Source organism: Bufo gargarizans, chromosome 4 (assembly GCF_014858855.1).
Source record: "Bufo gargarizans isolate SCDJY-AF-19 chromosome 4, ASM1485885v1, whole genome shotgun sequence".
NCBI lineage: Eukaryota > Metazoa > Chordata > Amphibia > Anura > Bufonidae > Bufo > Bufo gargarizans.
Genome location: NC_058083.1, coordinates 327,283,696 through 327,303,793, shown reverse-complemented (window position 1 = coordinate 327,303,793; position 20,098 = coordinate 327,283,696). Strand labels below are relative to the sequence as shown.

The 20,098-nt window shown below is 42.1% G+C and overlaps 1 protein-coding gene across 1 annotated transcript in view; it reads left to right on the top strand.

The window, feature by feature from the left end:
• The first annotated feature begins 3,257 nt into the window (after window positions 1-3,257).
• The window catches only part of TXLNB (taxilin beta), a 174,084-nt gene continuing 157,243 nt past the window's right edge, over window positions 3,258-20,098 (top strand). Inside the window, 1 exon segment of the mRNA XM_044289952.1 lies at window positions 3,258-3,369. The gene's annotated coding sequence lies outside the window, so the exon portion shown is untranslated.

Below are 20,098 nucleotides of genomic sequence, written 5' to 3'. Positions count from 1 at the left end.
CCCTCCCCCCTCCCTCCCCCCCCTGCTGGTTGGCGAAATGAAACATTTCCCCCTCCTCTTACTCTGCGCCCCCTTCTCTCCCCCCCCACACCCCCCTCACCCCCCTCACCCACTCCGCTGGCCATCTCATGATCCAATTCCCTTGGAATCCATCCATTCAACGGCCTCCTCTGGTGATCCAAAAAAACTAACTTGATCATGATATATTACGCGTAACTTAGTTGGGTATATCAGGGAATATTGTAACTGGGCGGCTGCTAACCTCCTCTTTACTTCTCTAAATTCACGTCTCTTTTCCTGCGTTGCTCTGGAGTAATCTGGGTATATTTCTATATTATGGCCATTGTACTCTATTATCTGCATCTTCCTTTTTGCCCTCATTATTACGTCTCTATCTCTGGAACTTAAGATTTTTAACTAAAATGGCCCTGGGGGGGCTCCCTTTTAGCGGTGGTCTTCCCGGGATTCTATGCGCTCTATCAACTAGAAACCATTTGGAGAGGGTACTTTTATCAAAACTATCCTCCAGCCACTGCTGGATAAACCCGGTTGTATCTTCTCCTTCCACCCCCTCCGGAAATCCCACTAATCTCATATTTGATCTCCGAGATCTATCCTCTATTGAGGTAACTCTCTCTAGCAGGATTTTCTTTTCACCTTCTAAAACTTCTACTCTTTTTTTTGTCCCGTCAATATCTCTCCTCATCCCTCCTGAGGATATCTGCAGCTCCTTAACCTTTTCCCTCACCTTATTCATCTCTTCCTTAATCAAGGAGAGGTCAGCCTGAGCGGAAGCGATCTTAGTGGTCAGATCCTCTAAACTTTGATTTGACTGTTGTACCGCCCCTAGAATTTCTCCCAGTTTTTTATCAACTGAATTTATTCTTTCCTCCATCCCTTCTCCATACCTTATCCTGCTCTCAGCCCCAGGGCCTTCGTCTGGAACAGATGGATCACCTCCCTCTTTCTGGGCCTCCTTATTCCCCCGTAATGCACTCCTACTTTTTGGGTTTGGGGGGGATTTAAGATATTTTTCTAGGCCAGTTACTGTACTGCTCCCTTTTCCCCCACTCGGTGAGGAGGTTCCCACCGATTTTCTGCTGTAATTTTTTGGAGGCATCTTTTCCTCTCCTCCCCTCCCTATCCTCTTCCTATTACAACCTCCCACACACAAAAAGGGGGAAAAGGAACAATCATGAACCACACAAAAAAGCCACGCAGACAAAAAAAGAAAAAATTTCAGATAGCTGCCATGCCGTCAAACGGAAATATGGACAATAAAGGAAAAAAAAAACAAAACAAAAAAAATATCCCCTCGACGGAGTCCAGAATGTCAGCCAATAATCACAGTTCTATTTACCAGGCTGTATCCAGAAAAAGAGGAGGAAAAAAAATATTCTGTTTTATTCTTCCTGCCAAACAGCGAATGATATCCGGCGGCTGGATACAAGCAATTTCCAGGAGAAGGGAGGACATATACAAAAGGAGATCCGAGGGTCAAGTCATAAGATATGATTATCCTACCACTTATACTGTTATACCGTCAGGTGCGCCGCACAGCGGTACATATTGTGTCAGTAGTCTCCCAGGTCGCCTGCTGTTCAAGACACTTAAGGGGGGCAAAATTCCGTTTTCTGAGCGGGCACCAGTCCTGCCAGGAGTACCTGGCACCTTAGGACAGTTTGCGAACCTCCATATAATTCCAGGTGTATACCCACTCGCCGGCCCACCCGAAACAGCCGTGTGCCGGGTCAGCAGGGTAATTTTAGCAATATGCTGCACCCCCGATTTTCAGCACAACGCTGCGGTATACAGCCTATTTGTGGTATACAGCCAATTATCCCAAGTTCTCCTGGCAATTGTTACGGCAGAGAAGAAAGGGGGATAACACCCATCATCACACTGCCTTGTTCCCCTTCTTGTGTCTTCAGCCTCACCCCTCCAACAAACCGCTGGGAGACCAACCAAGCGCCACAGCATACAGAGCTGTCTCTCAGCGATGCTTAGCAATGCTTAGCTCTCTGCATAGGCTCCAATACGTCACTTCCGCATTCCCACAGGGTTACACAGTTACAATGTTGCCAGGCTACTTCACCATACTTCAATACACGGGTCTGTTCCTGCGGTCACGATCCTCCGAAGTGCCAAGCGCTATCTCCCCTGCATCCCCCAGGTTGATTCGACGGATCACCGGCAAGGTCATGTGGATCATTCAGCGGCATCCCCGTTCCATGCGTGCGCCTTCCATAGAGAGCCACACGCCGAGGCACCGGCAGCCTGCAGGCGGGAGGAGGGAGGGGGGAGGAGAAAGCGCGGCACGTCCTCACGTCATGCCGCTACGGCCTTGCAATCCTCTCTCTCTCTCCCATCAATCTTATGTGACAAAATAAATATTAAGAAAATTTAATAACATTATTACAGAAATATCTTTAGTTTCAATTGGTCACTTTTCTGTATGCCAGAAGGAAAAATATATAAGCTGGTTTCAAAGGTTTTAATTTAGAAATTCGGGACAATTAAAATGAATGTATAGGAAATAAAAGTAAATAATTATTTTAACAATACAAAATCCCTAGACATACAAGTTTTTTTAGGACCTCCAGCAGATTTTATAGTATTACTTCTACAACTGGTTATTTTTAATCTTTTTTTTCTTTACCAGTAGCATAATTATTACATTTTCATCACTTATGGCCTAACAAGTTATATGTACAAATAAAACATAAAGTTAGTAAACTAACAAGAAGAAACTCCAAAGAAAAAATAAATATGGGCTTCATTCTTGGTCCAGCACATACATACATTCCTCTGGAATTCAGTCTTGGCTATCACCATCAGTCTCATAGACAGTAAATGGAGTGATCATGCATGCATACTACCTCTCCATTCACAAAGGGGACTTGAGCACCCCTGTCATCGTGATCGTGACCCCTGTAATCATCTATCTTGTGTACATAATACTCTTGAATCATGCTATAGGTGAATATCTGGGCATGTTTCTGAAAATTCTGGGAAAAAAACAACATTGCAGTGAGCTACCAGTAGTTTCACATTTTCGAGGTCAAGAACATGGAGTTTTTAACAATTTGTAATATGCAAGTAAGGGTTAACTGTTCACTATCAAAGGCTATAGTTTTGATGGGTGTTCTCTCTCACAGTTCATTCCCTCAGTTATCAGCTGCTAAATGGACCCTTCTAAATTTGGCATCTAGTGTGCCTCTTACACAGTGTCATCTGCTATAGCCCCCCTCCCTGCAAAACTTTCCTCTTAGTGTCCAGCCTCTAGCTCCAGTTGTCTCTTGGCCTCTCTCGATTTTGGCTCTGGTCTTAACAAGTCCCCTCTTTCTGCTCTCCTTGAACACTCTTCGGGTAAGTCATTTTCAATTATTTCTAAAAATCAACTTCCAATTTTATATTGTAAATTTTCATATAATTGATGTATTAGTCGTTGTATATGACATAAAACATTCCTTTTTAAAAATCATATCATAATCCTTATAGCATGACAGTTATAGTTATATAGTTATTTGCAAGATCTATAAAATAAAGGTACAACTATCTTACTATTTCGTTTTTAAAACAGCACTTGTACTTTGCGGCTTTTTAGATGATATCAATATATAAATTAATCAGTTTATATGTCTAAGAACTCTTTCATGTGGCTATAACAGTGGAGATTTTTACTGTTCACATTATGGCTGCAACACTTGGACCTCTCGCAGTTCAGTTCAACCAAACTTTGATCCTACAGGCATCTGAGTTCTCACTTGAACTGTGGGATACTACCATAATTGTGATAATATCATGTGTCTATATTACGGCTGTATGAAAGTGGCCTAAGATGACATATTCAATTTGGTTTCCTCCATTTCTATTACAATGACTGTTGTTTTAGTTTTTTTTAGCTATGTTATGTATGTCTAGTTTACGAATTATGTAGTGTTGATGTTATAATATATAGCATAGATAGTATACTCTTCACATTTAGTTTTTTCTCTGTGAAATGTATTTTTAGTAATAGTTTTAACAAACCACAGGCTGGATTTAAGTGTTGCCTAAAATAACTAGTGCCTACACAACAGGTGTCATGTGTCTGAAGGGCTGCCGGGCAGAGAACATAAGAATACGCTTGCTAACATTAGCAAAGCGTACAATTGCTTAAGAGCTGGCTACGAACACTGTTTATATTAGAGCCTCTGATATTTGCATATGTAAAAATTTCCCTTGTCACTTCCTAATTAGAGCGTTCTACACACTCGGCTGGTAGAATGGTATATTCTGTGGTGATAGTTATGATTACATTTACATCAATATACTTTTTTCTCTACTGAATAGCTAGTTTTAATCCGAGATCCGTTGTCGAATTTGGAACTCCTTGTTCATGTGGCAGGTCCCTCCGTATACATCTGATCACTAAGAGCATTGACCACTAAGTACACAGTAAGGACACAAGGGAGTCCACCATTTGAGCATTATGACAGTGCCTAAAGGTTTATGGCCAGAAAATGCTCAGCTTAGGTCATCTAGGTCAGTTAGATCATTCCTTAAAGTTTGTGCTCCTTAGGCCTCATGTACACGGCCGTGTTCCGCGGCCGAGAGCGGACCGTGGAAACCTGGCCGGGATTCCTCCTGACAGTATGAGCACACGGCGTCATTGGTTGCTATGACGCCGTGCGCTCCCTGCTGCCGCCGCAATACAGTAATACACTGGTATGATCTATACCAGTGCATTACTGTACTCTGGCGGCAGCAGGGAGCGCACAGCGTCTTAGCAACCAATGACGCCGTGCGCTCATACTGTCAGGAGGAATCCCGGCCAGGTTTCCACGGTCCGCTCTCGGCCGCGGAACATGGCCGTGTACATGAGGCCTTAATATGTCACCTCTATTTTTTCTACAAATTAAAACCATATAGAGACCTATATTATTTCTTTCTAATCATTTTTTTTTTTTTTGCTATCTGTACATAATTGTAGGGGGCAGCCATTCTGCCTAAACAGTTGTTCACAGCAGATATGCTTTTAAGGTCGAGTTTTCAAAACTTACCCTGTGACCTGTGCAGAGGTCATTGTGAAGGGAGGGGAGTGGCTAAGCTTTGATTATCATCTTTTGTGAATGGTGGATCCTGTGTCATCTGTTATGTTATTGTCATGTATGTTATTTTTCATTGTATGTGTAGAAAATCAAGGCACACCAGGGTAATGGGAGGTTTCCAACAATATTAGAAATTAAAACTTCTGGAAACTGCAAAAGACGTCTTTGTGTTTTTTACAATGAGTTATTTTTAATAAAAAATCTAAAACATCATTCATAGGTTGTGGAAGTTTAAAGTTTTACTATCATCTTTCATTGTAATCCTCCCTGTGATTATATGAGATAACTACTAAAAAAAAGTGATAATACAGTGATATGGAAAATGAAAAAAAATCACCAGAAACTCAAAAAAAAATGTTTAAAATTTTTTTTATTTTACCAATAGGTCATTTTCTGATGACGCACTCCCTTTAAATAAAAAGCTGTGATATGTGTTCTTCAAATGCATTTTATTAACCCTAGCCAAGTGTAAAGAATCCCCGTCTTTTAATGCCTGAGGTTTATAACACTTGCTTCACTGATGTGATGTGGTTTCTTTATTTGGTGGATTATGGGAGTCTCACCAGTCCAACCACCACAGATGTGAAATTGATGACATGTTCCAGGGAAATAACACCACTTTCCCTTGTGGGAAATACCCTTTAATAAAAATAAAACCAACATAAAGCAGTATGCTAAGTTTCTTGGTGGCCTTTAAAAAAAACTGGATCCAGAAAGATATATCGTTTTTATTAATAACCCAGAGTAGTGGCCATATTACACTGCACGATTTCGGGACACTTACTGGGAATAGGAATGCTCGTTTGTGATAACTGGCTCACATAATCAAGCTGAAGATCTGTCGATTGACAAGAAAACATTTTTTTATCGGATGATCGGCATCTTTTATCGGGATGAAAGATGCCCAGTTATCAGCAGCACATCTTCCTGTGTAATCAGGGATGTGCTTCCAATAATGAGGAGAACAGAAGGAGGGAGGAACTACTACGTAGCAATCGTTCCGCCCACATTCAGTATGCATTAATCTGAGTTATCAGGCCAGTGCAAACAAGCATCTATGGATGTGTTATCTTTCATAGGTGCTCGCAATGCCCGAAGATTGGGAAGTGTAATACCACCCTAGGGAATGGTGCCATGGAACAGCTAAATTAATGAGTTAATTAACTAATGAAATAACAATGAGGCAGATTTACTAATCCTGTGTGAAATGTAGACATGTCTAGACCTGCACCAGATTTATCACAGTGGCTCGGGCTACATGCACAGGATGAATTCAGTGCATGATTTTACACTTTTGTCATATTTTATACTAACCATTGGTTGGCTTAATTTAAGACAGAATTTTGTGCCTAAATTTTGCCTCTATTTTAACACAAGTATCATATCTTAGCCAATACCCCTTACTAAGTCACACTCTTTCCCATCTAGCCATACCACTTGTTGCTTCATAAATAGGTCTAAAACTTGATGCAACATTGTGCTGCGGACAGTGGCGTCTCTAGCTTTCAAATTTTGGGGGGGGGGCACACTGGGGGCCAGTAACAACGATACATTTACACAAGTACGCTTAGAAATGCTGCAATACTTTACCCAATATCTAAAACCGCAATAGGGAAGAAAAGTCCAGCTGTCTGTGGATGACACTTTTATAGAGAGGGGGATCTGTGGATGACACTGCTATGGGGGGTATCTGTGGATGCCACATACCGTGTATAGCATCTTATGCTATATGTGTCATCCACAGATCCACCCCATGACAGTGTCATCCCCATTTCCCCCTCCATAACAGTTTCATCCACAGATCTCCCTCCTCGCCTCTCACAGGAGTGTACATTTGACATTTCTAAACCGTAATCCATATCCTGCAGTAACTTTAACTTTAAATCAGGATTCAGCAGCCGCTCATCTCTACTAGTACCTTAACCTTACACCACTCGGCTAGCTTCGGTAACAGGGCCAGGCTACAGCCTACAGGTACTGCCTGTTAGTTGTTATCGAGCGAATGCTGATTTCTGCAGGTCAGAGGATACGGATTACAGTTTAGAAGAAATGTACACTCCTGTGAGCGGTCCAGACCAGTGGCGGATCCAGAGCCTGGTCTCGGGAGAGGCACTTCCAGATTATTTTCTGTCCGCCGCCACAGAACAAGGGTGCTTATAGAACAGACTCCACAGTGTAGAGGTATACTGTATACTGTGTGGCACAGTGTAGCGGTATACTGTATATCGTGGGGCACAGTGTAGAGGTATACTGTATATCGTGGGGCACAGTGTAGAGGTATACGGTATACTGTGTGGCACAGTGTAGAGGTATACCTTGTGGCACAGTGTAGAGGTATACTGTGTGGCACAGTGTAGAGGTATACTGTGTGGCACAGTGTAGAGGTATACTGTGTGGCACAGTGTAGAGGTATACTGTGTGGCACAGTGTAGAGGTATACTGTGTGGCACAGTGTAGAGGTATACTGTATATTGTGTGGCACAGTGTAGAGGTATACTTTATATTGTGGGGCACAGTGTAGCGGTATACTGTATATTGTGGGGCACAGTGTAGCGGTATACTGTATATTGTGGGGCACATTGTAGGCTATATGTCTATAACATAAACATATTTCACATGAACACTCACAGTTACTTGGCTTGGCCCTTGGGGGTCTCGGTCGCCACTTCTACACTTTGTCCGGGGGCTCGGCGGAGCTGATGTTGTGTTTTATCCTAGAGAGAAAGATTTCATAATAAGGATTTGGAGAAGGAGCAGAGGGATAGCAGAGCAGGGAGAGGCTGGTGCTGCTACTAGGGGGTCATACCATGTGGGAGTAATAAAGCCCACTATTATGCCCCCCAGTAGAAATAATTCTCCTTATAATGTGACAATGCAAAAAATACCCCCTTATGCCCCCAGTTGAGCTAATGTCCCCATAATGTGCCAGTATAAAATACCCCTATATAGTGCCCCCAGTAAATGCCCCCATAGTGCTCCTCTCCCCCTTCCTCCTAGTGCCCCACATAATGTACCAGTATAAAATGCCCCAGTAGATGCCCTCAGTGTCCCCCATAATTTTGCAAGTATAAATTACCCCTTCTTAGTGCACCCCATAGTACTCCTCTCCCCCTTCCCCATAGTACCCACCATAATGTGTCCCAGTATAAAATGCTACTGTACAGAGCCCCCCATATAAAACACCCCTTCTTTGTGTTGCCTCAGTAGATGCCCCTATAGTGCCCACCAATAATGTGCCAGTAATAAGCCCCCCATTACGTGCCAGTAATAAGCCCCCCATTACGTGCCAGTAATAAGCCCCCCATTACGTGCCAGTAATAAGCCCTCCATTACGTGCCACTAATAAGCCCCCCCATCATGTGCCAGTATTAAGACCCCCCATCATGTGCCATTATTAAGTCCCCCCCATCATGTGCCATTATTAAGTAAGTCCCCCCCATCATGTGCCATTATTAAGTCCCCCCCATCATGTGCCATTATTAAGTCCCCCCATCATGTGCCATTATTAAGTCCCCCCCATCATGTGCCATTATTAAGTCCCCCCATCATGTGCCATTATTAAGTCCTCCCCATCATGTGCCATTATTAAGTCCCCCCCATCATGTGCCATTATTAAGTCCCCCCCCATCATTTGCCATTATTAAGTGCCCCCCCATCATGTGCCATTATTAAGTCCCCCCATCATGTGCTATTATTAAGTCCCCCCTCCATCATGTGCCATTAATAAGTCCCCCCCATCATGTGCCATTATTAAGTTCCCCCCATCATGTGCCATTATTAAGTTCCCCCTATCATGTGCCATTATTAAGTAAGTCCCCCCGCTTCAGTATCACTATTGTAAAAAAAAAAAAAAAAAAAAAGAACACTTATACTTACCTCAGTGTCAGCGATGCGATGCAGGCCTCTTCTGGCCTGTGTCCCACGCTGTATGGCTCAGGCCAAGTGCCTGCAGCCTATCAGAGCAAGGGGAAGGGACACGCCTCTCCCTCCCCTGCACCGCCGCTGGCACAGGCAGTAGTAAGGAGATGAGTGCAATGGAAGCGCTCATCTCCCTGTGCCCGGCGGCGGCGGCTCACTTTGGGGGGGGGGGCGCATTTTAGTTGGGGGGGGCCCCTCTGGCTTCCCCCCTGGCGACGCCACTGGCTGCAGATATGCACCAAATCCCAAACCTTGGTGCATTTAACCCTAATGCTCCTATGACATGCAAAGTGTGCCAATATGTGGACATCTCTGTATAACATGCTTTCTTAGTATAGGGCGACATAAGTTCACACAACTAGGGGTTCTAGGACAAATGGCAAAAAAAAAATCTTTAAATGTTTATCTAATAACCCTTAGGGCTCATGCACACGAACGTATTTTCTTTCCATGTCCATTCCGTTTTTTTTGCAGACCGTATGCGGAACCATTCACTTCAATGGGTCCACAAAAAAACTGAAGTTACTCCGTGTGCATTCCGTTTCCGTATGTCCGTATTTCTGTTCTACAAAAAAATACATGTCCTATTATTGTCTGCATTACGGACAAGGATAGAACTGTTTTATTAGGGGCCAGCTGTTCCGTTCCACAATATATGGAATGCACACGGATGTCAGCTGTATTTTTTGCGCATCCGTTTTTTGCGGACCGCAAAATACATAAGGTCGTGTGCATGAGCCCTTAGAGTATATTCACATTTAATATAAATGCTGTGGATTTTCTATAGTGGAAAATCTGCAGCATTTACAGTACTAGTGGAGTAGACGAGATGTTAGATCTCTTTTGTTGCAAAGAAAACCCACAACGTAAACTGACTTGCCCAGAGAGGTTTCAGTCTGCAGCATATCAATTCTTGCTACAGGTTTTAATCTCAGCTGAGCTGCAACTAGGCCATGTAACCGGTGTACAGTGATGTCACTTGCCTAGGAAGAGGCCGCAGGACTCACGGAGTGCCTAGCCTCTTCTAACAGCTGATCTCCGGGTAACAGACCCCCGCAGATCTGATACTGCTGACTTATCTTGAAGAAAGGTCATCAATATCTTTTCCCAGATAATCCCTTTAATGCTTATGAGTCTAGCCAATTAGTTCAAGTGCATCCTCCACTACTCCCCACCTTCTCCTGCCCTCTTCACTGTTGAAAGATGGCAGCCACTGTATACTTCAGCCATTATTTACATATTTGGAGGTCGGGAGAGATGGATGGTGCGTGTTGCTTATGAAAACAAAAGATTCATATGTATAACTCCAGCGTGTTCTTGTCACGGATGGTGTTACAGAAAACTAGAAGACACAAATGAAGATCCCATCAATGGCCTTTAACTCAAGAGGTACACTCTTCAAATTGATAAATCACACAAAGAAAGGAGTGCAACCACATCAATTTTTTAAAGATTAAAAAATACAATTTTTATTTATATCATGATAAAAAGACATGTATTATAGTACATAAATGTGTGTACACAGGGGAAATTCACAGATGTAAATCACCCATTCAACAGACCCATAGCACTAAATTTGCGCCGAAATACACCTCCTTATATAATACTCTCCGGGAACTCCCATGCAGATCACATAGAGGGGATATAAAATAAGGCTGATGATTGAACTGCACACATGCTGTCTGTATAGATAATGTGCCTCACTACTGCGGCCCTAATCTGCAGATTAAACAAAGCCGAGAGGTGCACTGCATGGCTGTTTTACGTACCGGAATGCAGGGGCTGCTGAACGGGTGAAATGGCTCCTCAACGCGCGTTTCGCGTATAGTTGCTTCCTCAGGAGGAGTTGAAAAACAGGGGACAGGAAACAGATTAAAAAGCGGCCGCCCACCAATCAAGTGCTGAGCTTGCGATCATGTGATGCATCACGTGATCATCACGTCACTATAGCGGCGCATGGTCAGTCTGCATCCGCCGCATCACTATACTTCCGCCCTTCCCCCGAGGCCGATAGTGGGGAGGGCGGTCTATCAGATCGCCATCGCCTCCATCAAGCCTACACATGAGAGAAAGTGCCGAAGTGGACCGGCAGACCGAACGACCATGCGCACAAGTGACCAATATATATCGCAGCACTGGTAATCACCCATATTCATGTGTCTACAACAATACACTACTGTATAACAAATGGCCGACGGATGCTTATGAGGTCCATAATATTACAGCCATTATCATATTTTAAAGAAAACCAGGTGCAAGTGCATGCCATAAAAAGTTCATATTACTATATATACTCCAATTTTTAGTTCATAAATGAAAGTGACTATCAAAGAAATAAATAAATATAAATATAAAATGCAAATGCTTATTATACTCTAACTCGTGAAAAGTTCATAATCCTAAATCGTAATCAATAATTCATATATCTATACCATAATTTAAAGTGCAAGTGCATAATAACCTTAAATCATGAAAAATTTATGTCAATGTATACTCATGATTTATAATTCATAACTCAAAAAACATGATTATTCCCTACAATTAATAGTGCATTGCAAAATCATTACGGCTTGATAAATGAGACAAACAGATTAATTCAGATCATACTAAATCTACCGTGTTAAGATCATCTAGCCACATACAATTAGTGCCTATAAGTGATGTTGTATATATTGCTAAAGCTCCTAAATAATAATATGGAATTATACACACATGAACATGTATGGTAAGAATACTACAAATATAATAAATATATATACAAAAAACCAGAGGATCTCAATTTAAGGCAAAAATAAGGCCTAATTCGTTAGATGGTATATCAGGATCCAAATGACGCGCTGAACACGGCATGCATCAATTTTTATGGTGAGTCGGCAAACTGAAAAAAATATGTAACACAACTATTAGTATACACATTATACATATCGTATGACAACAACACATTTAAAAAAGAAATGGGTAAATAAATCCCATATCCACCCCTAAAATGATGTCACTGTTCAAAGGAAGGAGCCGAAGCCAAAACTTTCGTTCAATCCCTTGGGGGTCAGAGTTTTTAATCTGAAAATCCATCTGGTCTCAATCTGGGCTAGGATTTTACTGTAATTGCCCCCTCTAATCCCCAGGTGTACTTTATCAATTCCTCTAAACCTCAGTCCAGTTGGATTGCTTGAGTGATGGATTTTGAAATGTTTAGGGAGGGTTTTCAAATCATTCAGATCCACGATCTCTTTAGCTTTTTCAATGTCCCGCACATGTTCTCTTACTCTTTTGCGGAACTCCCTTGTGGTCAAGCCTATGTAGATCTTATTACATGGGCAGGTCGCATAATAAATGATGCCGGTAGACATGCAAGAGATATATTCTCTAATCTCATAAATTCTACTTTTATCGGAATCTGTAAACTGAGTTGACCTATCAAATGAAGATCCGACTGACTTGATCCAAAGCTAAGGAACAATAGGGTAATCCCTGTAAGAACCCTAGCTCTCTCCCTTACTTCTCAGCCTATGCAAAAATCTCAATGGTAGAAAATTGCATACCCTCGTTCCTCGACTGTATGACACCTGAATACCCTATAATAGTGAGGGGACACGACCACCGTCTCCCTACACTTTATACGGAGGGAGTCAGGGTCACCTAGGATCAAGCTCACAGGCAAACAGAAATAAAGAAAACATACTTATCTTGTGGATGCAGCAGTAAAAGCTTCTAGCATCAGAACACTCCAAGAAGTTGTATAAACCGCAAAGTGATGCAGTATGGGAGGGGATTTAAAGGGATGCAATCAGTGCAACTAGATGACAGCTGAGAGAGGGAAACGAGATGACAAAACAAAAGAACCTCAGGCAGGAGGTTCTGAAGAACGTCTGTCAGAGTTTCTCAGATGTCTGGCCGTGACGGTTCTTTGAAAATTATATTAGACAAATTGCACAATTTCAGCCATTGAAAATGTGTTGCATATATCTGAATGGGGTGGTTTCTGATGGATGTTAATGAGTTTCTACAAGCTTCTTTCAGATATATGGAACAGGTTGTGTGAAGACAAAAAGGCTTTTGCCAACATCAGGCTAGATGTTGTTAGGTGTTGTTCAAGTGCTGAACTACTAATGATTACTTAGCCAAATGGATGACAAACTCAGCAGCCAGACTCTGGCCCAAAAGTCAGGCCCCAGTCTGACTGCTGTGTCTGTCATTCATTAGGGCCCAGGCCTCACTCCCTAGCATGTGTTCTCCCCAGCAGCTGGTGTCATGCAGTGACATCATTGTGCCTGCTGGGTAGAGCAGGGGGGGCAAGGGCCAGGGGATATTCCGCCAGTCCCCGGCCTATGCACTCTCCAGCTCTGCTCAGCAGGTGGGATGACGTCACTGCATGACACCTACTGCTGGGGAGACTATTGTTTGGGCACTAAACATGTGAAGGGGAGACTAAGGGGTCATAACTACTGTGAAGGGGCATTAAGAGGGAATAACTACTGTAGGGGGCACTAAGGTGGTATAACTACTGTGAAGGGTGCACAAAGGGGGTATAACTACTGAGATGGGACACTAAGGGATCATTCTACTGAGGGGGTCACTAACGGGGAATAACTACTGTGTGAGGGCATTAGGGGGGTATATATACTTTTTTACATGACTGAGTGGGTGGGGGTTATACAGCAAGCATGGGCAGACTAAACTAGCCACGGGAGGGAGGTTGCAGGGAAGTTTCTCAGGAAGGGAGGGGGGAAGGGGGAGGAGACTATTCAAAAATTTGCTATGGGACCTAGTATTTTCTGTTTATGTCCCTGGCGTTATTGCAATGGTAATATGCAAAATAACTGTGGAGTCCCAGTTAGGGGTCTTCACACAGTGAAAGCCAGATATCCCTAAAAGGAAGGAAAACCGAGCAAAGGGGTGTCCCCATTACAGAGATCACCAGATCCACCATATTAAGTGGCCTCTATGTCAAGATCCCACTCTTTTGCAAGCCTTAAGAATGTGACGGGGAAGACCTAAGCCAGTTATCCATCCACAGACAGCTGTTTCGGGGTGTTGCCCCTCATTAGTGTGGAATAGGATTCTGGCTAACCGGGAGAAATGCCTTGGAGACTACTTAAACAAAACAATAGCTGATCTTAGGAAGACCAGCTACGGAAAATACTGTGGAGCCTCATTTAGGAGTCTCAACACAGCAATCCAAAGTGCAAAGCTTCCTGGGAAACAGTAATATGCAAAATAACTGTGGAGCCCCAGTTATGGGTCTTCAACACAGTGAAAGCCAGATATCCCTCAAAGGAAGGAAAACCGAGCAAAGGGGTGTCCCCATTACAGAGATCACCAGATCCACCATATTAAGTGGCCCCTATGTCAAGATCCTGCTCTTTTACAAGCTTTAAGGATATGACAGGGAAGACCTAAGCGTTGCCGTCATCAGTGTGGAGTAGGATTCTGGCTAACCGGGAGCAATGCCTTGGAGACAACTCAAACAAAACAATCTTAGAGAGACCAGCTACAGAAAACACAGTGGAGCCTCATTTAAGAGTCTCAACACAGCAATCCAAAGTGCTTTGCTCGGTTTTCCTTTCTTTGAAGGATATCTGTCTTCCACTGTGTTGAAGAACCATAACTGGGGCTCCGCGGTTATTTTGCATATTACTGTTTCCCAGGGAGCTTTGCACTTTGGATTGCTGTGATGAGACTCTTAAATGAGGTTCCATTGTGTTTTCTGTAGCTGCTCTCCCTAAGATCAGCTATTGTTTTGTTTGAGTTATTGCAATGGTAGACCTGCACAAACTACATAAAAAAATTATAGTCATCTTCACATAATCAGAAAAAATGCAATGGGTTGTCCCATCTGGGACAATTATGGTATATTGCTGTCCCACAACGCATGCATGGTATGCTCTCCATTCACTTTGGGTGCTGTGTTCTGGAGACAGGAGCAGGAGCCAGAGGTGGGACCCATTCCTATATGACATTTATGTAAATATACTAGTGATATGCCATAATTGTCCCAGATGGGACAACCTCTTTAAAGTGAATGTGTCAAGCATATTTTCTTTTTGCTAGTTAAAGGAAATTTGTCTTTAGAAAATGACCTGTTGTTTAAAATCATGTTTTTAAGTTAAACATATTTTTTAAAGAAATTTTTAAGATGTTATTTTTTATGTTCCATGTCAATATCTATTGTTAAACAAAACCCATACAATCCTGCAGCTTTCACACTGGTCACTAAGCCTAATAATAGACACCACTTCTTGGTCTGCATATGTCACTTCACTGCAGTTATCTGCTTATTATTACAGGCAGGATTAGAATGACAGATAACACAGGATCCACCATTTACAATAGTGATTGTCAAAGCTTATTTACTCCCTCCTGACCTCTGCACACGTCACAGAGCATGCCTAGAAAACTTTCCCATAGAAGTCAATAAGATCCCCTCCTGTCCAATGTGTCTATGGCCCATATGGATGATATAAAGAAATTGTCTAAATGCTGTTAAGAACAGCTTAGGCAACATGGCATCCCCATAATCATCTTCAGAAAATAGAATAAAAAAATCTGTAATCCATAAATAATAACAGGATATCTAATGGATAGTTTTCTAGACATACTTTATGAAATGTGCAGAGGTCGTTGGAAACCTATTATGTATGGTGGAGCCTGTGTTATCTATATATTGAGGTGTTATCTGTCATGGTAATCCTGCCTATAATAATAATGATGAGAAGTGATCTGTCCTGACCAAGAAGTGGCGCCTATAATTAGACTTTTTGGCCAGTGCAAAAATTGGATTAGATTTTTATATATATTTTTTTAATATAGATAGTGACATGGAAAATTAAAAATACTATCACCAGTCCCAGTTGAGGGTTTGCTACAATGTATCTGGTCTAGGCAATTCTCTGTAAGCTAAACTGCCTGGACTTCAGAATGATGCATTGTAACATATTATCAGGCTAGGAAATAGATTTGAGCTGCTGCTTTATTTAGCCTAGACTAAACTATTTCCATTATTTTATTACCCTTTCACTAGTAACTAGTAGTGATGAATGGCAGGGGCAATGTTCGAATTTGCGATATTTTGCGAATATTTGGGCGAATATTTGTCATATGTTCGCGAATTCGCTATTTTTTCTTGATTGCGAAAATCGGCAATGCAATATTCGCGTAAAGTGTGCGCAATACAGGCATGGGTCACTTTTGCTACATTTTTCAGGCTGCTAGAAGTTTCCTGAGACTGGAGAAAATGGTTGGCACGACAGAACATTAAAAATGGCTTTATATGCAGATAGAGTGCTCCAATATATTTGCGATTGCGCTAATCGGCAATTAATGATGCGCATATTTTGGCGCAATATGCGAAACTTCCCATTTTAGCAGTTCTGACTACTTATTACTGATTGGTGCACTAAGTATTGTTGTGACATCACAGCACTATGTCTGTAGCATGTATGTATGGACAGCAGAACCTATAACACTACCTAACACTGCACTGCAACAGCTACACTGTATCACTATCTAACCTACACTGTCTCCCACTAACTATCTGTATTATATATATGAGCTAACTATCTATCTAATGTAATGACACAGGAAAGCAGAGATCGCAGCAATGACACTGCTGTCTCTCTCAGAACTCCATAAAACTACAGAAAGTGGCTGCTGGGGAGGTTCTTATATAGTAAGGGGTAGGGAACTTTCCTATTGGTTGCTAGGGATGTCGCTAAGCTCAGACAAAGACATTGCAGCCTTCTCATTGGCCCACAAGCAAGAAGCAGGGAGGGATAATGGGTTCAGATGGAAAAAAAGTAGTATTTTTGAAAATACGAATATACTGTATATCCCTATATTCTAAATATTTGTGAATTCTCGAAGTGCCGATATTCGCGATTACATTTTCGCTATTCGGATATTCGCGCCCAACACTGGTAACTAGTAGCAATCTTCAAAATGAAGATTTTTTTTCAATTAAATACAGCAAAAAGTTAATGTAGTATACCTGTATCATTGTGAATGGCTTTAGATCTCATACTGCACTGAGAAGCCTTCCTAGGCTCAGCTATAAATATCTTCTTTTAGCAGATATTATTCCTAACCACATGGAAAAAAACAACCTCTCCCTTGTTTGCTTACAGCAGACGTGAAGAGGCAAGCAAGTGTTCACATAATGATGTATTCCGCCTAATTAAATATCTGACAGCTCAAAAACAAAGTCAAAGGTAAACATATAATAAAGCAAACTAGGTAACAGCATATATTGCAAGAGTATAAACGGAGAGTTTATCTACTAGGTGTCATTTACAAGATGTGGACTAAATAAGATAAAAACATAATTAGGCTGCATTCAAACCGTGAACCAGCCACTTGCATCCTGCACTTTTCGCGGGCCCCATTGTCAAAACACCTATTCTTGTACTAAAAAAGAACAAATGAGGACATGTTCTGTCATTTGCGGCCCAGATGCGGACAGCACTTGGATGGCATCCGTATACTGTCCTCATTTTTTGCAGCCTCATTGTAATGTATGGGTCCATGTGCAATCCGCAAAATACGCACCAGTCGTCGACCGAAAATATAGTCATGTAAAAGAGGCCTTAAAACAAGCAAATTAAAATTCATGAGAAAAACAGTCTTTCAGTTTTGCTTATTTCGTTTCCAATACAATATATACAACTTTCTCTAAATTGTTTCTCTTCCCTACTGTTTTGTCAGATGGTTAGAGGTGATGTGAGGAGTATTTTAATTCTGAGATGCACAAGGTAAAACCAATGCATCGCAATTTACCCTTAGGATCCCCCACCATTTCCACAATAAGTTCAAGTCAAAATACTCAGTTGGATAATGTCTAGAGTAGGTAGAGTCAAAATACAGCAGACAGTTTTGAAGGATAGGCATTACAGTATTTTTTTCACCCTATAAGACACACTTTTTTCCCCCTAAAGTAGAAGCACTCATTACCATATTTTTTGCCCTACAAGACACACTTTTGTCCCTCCAAAGGGGAAGCACTCATTGTGAAAGCGCTCATTAGTACAGCACAATCGGGAAACAGTGAATACAGTGCTCCCTATGCTGGCTCTGTACTCACTGCTTCCTGGTCTTCTCCTGCAGTTGCTCTGGGGGGTCTGATCTGAGGTCTTATTGGGGGTCTGTGCTGCAGTCTAATTAGCATTGGGGGTATGATCTGAGGTCTGACTGGGGTATAATTAAGACTGGGGTCTGATCTAAGATCTCTTTGGGGGTCTGATTAACATTGGGGGTCTCATCTGAAGTCTGATAAAAATATTTTTTTCTTATTTTCCTGCTCGAAAACCTAGGTACATCTTATGGGCAGGTGCTTCTTATAGGGCAAAAAATATAGTATATTTTTACACAGATAGCTCAATTTGCATAAAATATAGAAACTTTTATGGCTACAGACAATATGGCTGCTATGCTACACTTTGCTGTGGGTAATGAGAACCTGTGTTGGACTATCCTCTCCTCTTCAAATTGAGGAAGTATTAGGTGTCACTAAGATCTGCATATGATCAAATTTTCAAGCACATAGTTCCAATATGTGGCATGGGCATAAAAACTAGATTGAGTGCAAAGTTTTTTAGCCACATGGATCTTCAAAAGGCAGATCAAATCATGTGGGATGATTGTGTGATGCCTCCTTTTTGTCTACATAACAGTTATGGCCCCTTGTCGCAAACTGAGAGGGACAGAATCCTTGAACTGAGAGATCTTGGTTTATCACTCTAGCAGAGGCATGAGATGTGAGCACTGTTCATCCCAGTGTTTGGGAGAACAACGATGAACTGAAATGACCGCAAGAAGTGCACAGAGGCAAAACTCTGCACAGAAGGTTCATCTAATTAGAAAAATGCCACATAGGGATCCATTATGGATGTCACATCCCAAGCTCGGACAACAAACATTGTCTACACAAACCACAGGAAGGCTTTTTTTCGACATTGGGCTACAAACCAGGTGTCCAGCTCAGTGTGTTGCATTGACCTCACACCACCACTCTCAAAAGCTATCATGGTACACAGCAAGATGGCAGTGGAGGTCCATCCTCTTCAGCAATGAGTCCTGCTTTTGTTTTGGATGCAATGATAGCCAAATATTGACTATGAAAAGGCCTTCACAAGGGAACATTGCACTACTCCTACTCCTGGGATCATGGGATGGGATGGCATAATGTACAGTAGCCAAACCCTCCTAGTCTTTATTTTAGGTACGCTAACAACTGATTTGGTTGTGGATCCAGTAGTATGGCCATTTCACCAAAGCATCCTAGGCAGGGGCGTAATTAACATAGCGTCAGACTATGCGACTGCTATGGGGCCCAGGGCAAGAGGGGGCCCAGTCTTAGTTGGTATTATCTCAACAACTACAACTTTTAGCAAATGAGGCAGTGAAAAAATTGCACAGGGGTCATTAAAAAGGTTTTAGGCAGAAACCCTTCTGTCCTGTGTGGGGGGCCTGGTTTGATCCTTGCTATGGGGCCCTTGCTTCTCCATGTACGCCACTGGTCCCAGGAGTAGTTTTTCAACAGGACAATGCTGCTCATGCTACTGTGAGCTGACTGCATTACCTAAACATGCTACCATGGCCCGCAACGTCTTTGGACCTGTCTCCCATCCGGCTGTCACCATTGGGGTTATGAGTAACATACATATTCTAGCCTGACATGTGACTGCTGCTAATTTTTTCTAGCTTTGGTAATTTCCGCTACTGTCTAGCCTTATTATATCTATGATTGCGTAAAACTAGTCTTTGAAGCAGCTTATTATCTCCCAGAGCTTGCATTAGGTATATATATTATAGCTAAACTTTTTTATGTTCTCATGTAGAAAGCACAAACACAGGCGTGTGCTTTTATGTGAGTCACAGCAGTCCAGTAGGGTGTACATTATTCCCAACCTCAAGCTTGAATAAACAGCCAGCAGAAGCTGCTTGTATAAACTTAAGGGCTCCTGTTAGCATAAACAGCCTTCATTGGTCAACATATAGTGGTTGAACATAATTTAAAAACAGACTATAAACAGAACCTTAAAAGGGTTTGTTCCATCTAGAAACTTATGGAATATCAACAGGATATTCCATAT